We start from the raw sequence: 6128 nt of genomic DNA, 5'->3' as shown, positions 1-6128 counted from the left end.
GCCAGGCAGCGGTGGCTGGGGTGCTTGGTGCAGGGAGCTGCAATTAACCGTGCTGGCAGAGGCACCTGTCATCCCAGTGCATACGAGAGCAGATGGGGGTCTGCTGGCTGTAACACAGTGCTAGTTCAGTTGCCCTGTTGCACAACTTGACGTGTTTTCCAGTCTCAACACGCACAGGTTTTCAAGGGAAATTTCTTCCTTTTAATCCCCTTCTTTATCCAGATGCTCCTGCCTCCCCCTAAGAGCCCCTGCAGCTGCCTGCTGCCTTCTCAGCTCCTTGCCCAAGGAACTGAGTTCTTTGGGATGCCGTTTACTTCTCACGTTACATTTACTGGCAGCAGGCAGCCCATAAATGCTCCTTTTATCGTTTTTATGCCATTTACTGGGAAATCATTCAATGTGTTTTATCCACTTGTGGGCTAAGCCACTTGGGGGGTGGCGATGGGATATCGATCCTAGGCATGGTGCCATGGGGCAGGAAGCTCCCAGCCCTTCCACAGCCTCCCTGGGGCAGCAGCTGAGCTTGGAACAGGGCCACAAGCTGCAAGAGACCCCAGCATCCCATAGCGAACTGCTCAAAGTGGGTGTCTCCTCTCTGTCCTGAAAACAAGGCCTGGGAACAGGTGCCTTCACCTGCTGGCTACACAAGGCTACAGTGCTCAGCTGTGCCCTATCTACAGCCCAGGCCAGGGCAGTGCTCAGCTCCAGCTTCCCGTTTTGCTCAGAAAGAAAAGGAGGCTGGAGTAAAAGGAGGTTACTCAATGGCTCTGACACCCATACGGCAGGCGGGCCGTCGGCACTCAGCCTGCATCCAACACTTGGATGAGTGTTCCCATATTTTACACAACACGGAATAGCTCGAGTGGGAGCGTTGGAGTGATTTTGCTCCACCCACACAAAAATGTGGTGGTGTGGTGGGCAGGGCATGCTGCTGGGAATAGAGATGGCATCACAGCCTTTTCATCTCGCTTTGTTTTTTGCCCAAGCAGCATCTGGGAGGCTCCTGTGGTTTCTCTGCGTTCCTCTGGCTACTCTGCCTTCCCCTTTCCTAAAAAATCCCAGTTGCTATTGATGAATGCAGCCTAGCCGTCCACTCTCAATGTGGGTATGTCTGCCTCCCCAGGATTTTGCATGCAGTTATTCATCCTGGGGAAGGGACAGCCAAGCCACAATGGAGTAGAGCACCCCATAGCCCAAGCCTTGGTGAGACTGATGGGAATGAGGGTCTGTCAACCCTCATCAAGTGGGAAAATGTATCTGTTGCAGCCACAGAGTGGGTATGATAGGTAAATAGGCAGCAAGGACTCAGGCCGGAATTAGCAATTGATGGAAAATCTGCATTTAGCAGACAGGGTAAAGATAGGTATCCAAACGCTTTTGCTTTCTTCTGCACTGCCCAAGAGCTTGAGATACCATATATTATATATGGACATATACATGCATGCATATAAAATTCCAGATAGCAAAAGGTCCTGTGCTCAACAGCAGGGAAATGGATAGCAAGAGTACCTGGCAATCCTCAGACAAATAGAAACACTGAGGTGGTTTTTTTAAATCAAAAGTCAAAGGTTTCAGCATAGCGAAACTTGCCTGGATTACTCAGGAATGTGTGAGACCCTGGGAGGTGAGCAAATGTAACCTACCCAGAAATCCATGTTTGTTTTCCTCCTGTTCTGAACATCCTGTGTGCTCAGAGATCCCCAAGCCACAGCAAATGATGGCAGGAGCTGCTGGCACGGCCAGCTGAGCCCTCCCATGATGCAGGACGGACAGCAGGACACCAATGGGACATCCTCACAGAGGGACGGCGTTGGGTCGGATTGCTGCTGTGCAACTGCCTCCAAGTTGGGACTTGTCTGGGGAAAGCCGACTGCAGAGATACTGTGGGAACCTGCACGGGAAGAGGACTGCAATGGGCACAAACACCCATGGCCCCAGAAAGTCTGCTCCTCACCCTGGAAGAATAAGAGCGGGCTTTTTTATTGTTTTTATAAGCCTTCTTTTTAAGGCAAAGCATCACTGAGCATCTGGCTTCCGAGCACTCTGCTTCCATCCTTCTGCTTTTGGGATGCACCAACAGCGAGCTGCGAGCTACGTGTTTTCTAGCACTCAGTGGTTTGGTTTGGTCTTTTTTTGGTGCACGTCTTTATTTATTTGTTTTTGCAATGAGCCCTGTGGTTTGCAAAGAGACTGGTCAGCAGGATGGAGAGTGTGCAGCTGAGCATAGTGGAGCTGCCTGCCATGGACTGCAGCATCTCGTACCCCTCCTGTTGGAGCCAGGGGCAGCAGTGCCATGCAAGGGGCTCTGCTGCTCTAGCAGCTCCTTGCAGAAGAGGAACTTTTAATGGTTCTCCATGACTCCTGCAGGCAGAGCATACCCATGATGGCAGCAGTGGAGAGCAGAGTGTCATGGAGAAAAATACTGCTGCTTGGACACCAAGGTAATGGGGATGATGACAGGCTACAAAGCTGCAGCAGGGCAGTATCTCCAAGCAAAGCTCTCCCCACCTGCGCACTGCTCTTGACATTTTTTAAAAGCAGACAGAAGGGGAGTCTGCTTTTCTGACGAGGAATCGAGACCCTGGCCCTGGGGCAGTGGCAATGAGAGGACAGGGAGCAGGCGGTCAGCTGGAGCCCCCGGAGGGGCACAGGGCAGCAGATGGCCCGCGTGCCTTTTCCAAATACTTTTACATAACCAGTGTTAAAAACGGCAACGACACGTGTTCACATTTAGCTGATCACACTCAGCCATCGTTTCCTGCTGTACCTGTGCATTCTCCTTCTCTCTCCCCACCGTCTCCATTCTGTTTGCCATTGGCATGGATGCGTTGAGAGTTTTCTTACCACTTAGCTCCAGATTGAAGTCTCCACCACAAACAGCTCCTCCAGAGAGCCATCACCTAGATTTGTTCAAAATGCCCTGCTGATGGGCCTTTCAGCTCCCATCATTCACATTAAATTAACACTAACCTTGAAAGGGATCACTGAAAACACATAATAATTTACCTAAAGGGATTTTGCATTACGCAAATCAAGAAGATACAGAGAAGCAATGAAATGCATTTATAAAACCAAGAGCTATTTGGCTGAGCGTGGGAATAGTTATTAAAAAGGTGCATTCATAACACCAGAAGTGGGATAAAACACTTTGTGCCTGCTGGCTGGATGCTAGGAAATACCTGCTGGTCTCTGGGGAGGGGGAACTCTGATGCATGCAACCCTCTCATTCCCACCACTCTCCCAAATACAAGTTCCCATCCCTCAGCCTTGGTTAACCCTCACTTCTGAGTTCTGCATGTGCTGCTCCACACCAGTAAATACTGAGCTTAAAAGAAAACCCAATAAGCAAAGCACAAATCTTGGGAGCTTGGCACATCACAGCCCTTGGTGGCTCACTCTTGGATGAGGTCTCCTGCCTCACCTTTGGAGGGGAGGATCACTCTGATTACACCTCTGGAAGAAACAGAAGTAAAATGAAATGAAGTCCCACTTTGACATGGAACATTCTCGCCTTTGCAGAGCATCTCTCGTGCACAAACTCACTCACAACCCTGGGCAAAGGTTTCAGCTGCATACTTTTGTCCCAACGAGCTGCATTTTTTTATTTATGCCCCTTGTAGTCCGTTCCTTCCTCAAGATTAAAGAAACAAAAACAGAAGTAAAAATAAAGTAGAAAGTTCCCAAGGGAGCTCAACCTTTCCTTTCCCTGCTGCCTGCCCTTCAGAAATAAAAAAAAACCTGCCTGCAGAACATTTCCTGGGACTGAGAAATCTGTATAACACACAGTATGGGAGGTGAAGAGCCTGCTGTGGTGGTCTGTGCTCTCCTCCCAGCTGGAGACCCCGGTTCCCCAAAGGTCACCTCCCACTGAAGTGGATGTCACCCTGCAGTACTGACCTTTGCTTTGGCCCAAAGGTTGACAGCAAGCAGCACCGAAGTGGAAGACGTGGTACTGAGGGACATACTTAGTGGGCATGGTGCTGATGGGTTGGACTAGGTGATCTTAGTGGGCTTTTCCAACCTTAATGATTACAGCCCTGGAGCAGGCCCTCTCCCAGCCCCCAGCCACAGGTGCTCTGCCCTTGAAGTTTTGTTGTCTTTGAGCTGTGGGACCCCTGGTGCCTTGGTACAGGCAGTGGCAGCCTGGGGCTTGCAGGAGTGTTTGCAGCAGGTGGGACAAGCAGCTGGAGTCCATTAAGAACAGCCTGCATAAGGAAGGGGGGAAAAAGCAGAGATAAGCCAAGGAGAGAGCCCATCAGTGGGTGACAGGGCAGTAGGAAACCAACAGCTGGAGCCAGGCTCCCCCTTTTCTTCTTTCCCTTGTTCTCATGGAAACGGGAGCCATGCCCACCTGCTTCACTGTTGTTGCTGCTTGGATGCCTGTTCACACTTTGGCATCTCCCTTCCTGGCCCTGCTGGGTGCAGGGAGCAAGTTAGGCCATAGGAAATGGGTGGGCTGCAGAGAGTGGGTTAGGCCTCAATACAGGGGATGGGCAATGGGAAGAGGGCTGCAGCCCCACACAGCCCCACACAGAGGCCCTGAGGAGCTGGCAGCAACTCCTGCGCCTGCCATAGGTCATGGTCACACTCACTGAGGGCTGGAAGCACAGGCTGGAGCCTCTGAGCAGACACAGAATATTTCCCACTGAATAAAAATATCTCCCTTGGCTGTGGCACACAAGACAGTCGCTTTTCTACTAGAGACTCACTTCCAAATCAGGGCATTTCGGTTCCCCTTCTGCCTTCCTGATTCCCCAGTGCAAGCTCTGAATGGGGAATGCTCCTTTCTGCCTGCACAGCTGCCCTTAAGCAGCTGCCCAGCGTTCCTATTAAAGGATATTGTTTACTCTCCAGGCTGCCCTGGTGCTCGCACACGATGGAAGCAGAGCCTGGCAGAAACCCTTGGCAGCACATCAGGAGCTCGGGTGCGTTTGGGGATGCTCGTGCTTTTGTGAAGGGTGTGGCCCTGAAGCAAAGCAGGTCTGCCCACAGCAGAGCTGACAGGTGCCAGGATCCAAGCCCCCAACCCACCGCCTGGAGGTGCTTTGCTGTGGCTCAGGCACAGCCAGGCCTGGCCAGCAGCATGCCAGCCATCTCCATCCCTCCTTCCCCTCCTCCCAGCTCCCCAAGGCAAGGAGAAGGAAAGGCTCATTACAGCGACAGATGACTTTTTCCACGGAAACAGATGTCTGCTTCAGTCGACGGGTTGTCTTTGAGCTGAGCTCGATCCCACCTCTTCTGATTGTCACTGCTGCTGTTATCTCCATAGCTGCTTTTCCTCCAGACTTCCGCTGCATCCCTGCTGCAGGAACTCTGCACTTCAGCCCTGCCCAGCACCTTCAAAAGGCATCCATGAGACCCGTGCTTCCTGGTAACAAGTGCTCCTTCCCTCAGATCCTAGAACCACAGAATATCCCGAGCTGGAAGGGACCCATAAGGATCATTGAGTCCAACTCCTGGCTGCACAAGGGACCACCCCAAATCCAAACTCTATGTCAGAAAGCATTGTCCAGAGGCTTCTTGAACTCTGGGGACTCCCTCTGCACTGTGTCACACATGGGAAGCTGCCCAAAGGAACATGGCCATAGAGGCACCAGCCCCACAGAGCTGCTTGCTGCCCCCTGAGACCCAGCTGGCACCCCTGGAATCCTCAGGGACAGGCAGGAAGGGAAGCAGAGACCGCTTCCAAAGCAGAGGTGGCTTTGCTCCTTCTCTGCCAAAAGAGAAAACATTGCTTGAATTCAAGTGTGTGACAGTCCAAGCAAGAGCCAACGCTCTGTTTTTCCTGGCTTACTGCTGGGAAGGAGATTCACAAAAAAGCCTGCTGTTTCCTTCTGCAGTGGTGGTGGGATGGTCACAGTTATTCAGCCAGAGAGACTTCAGGACACGTCTCCCAGCTTCAAACACAATAATCCTGGGTTTCTTTTCCTTGCCCTCTTTCCCAGCATGCACACCAGACATTATCTCTGGTCCTGCAGACACAAGTGGACACTGTGGCCATAGCCCAAGCTGCCAAGGAGAAGAGCAGCCCCTTTTAGCATTGCTTTCAGCAGCTCCTTAAAGTGAGGTTGCAGGAGACTTTTTGGCTGCCTGGAGGCAAAAGTGGCCAATGATCTGCTCGAATTGGC

Source organism: Meleagris gallopavo, chromosome 5 (genome assembly GCF_905368555.1).
Source record: "Meleagris gallopavo chromosome 5, MGAL_WU_HG_1.1, whole genome shotgun sequence".
Classification (NCBI taxonomy): Eukaryota; Metazoa; Chordata; class Aves; order Galliformes; family Phasianidae; genus Meleagris; species Meleagris gallopavo.
Note: the sequence above shows the minus strand (reverse complement) of the source record.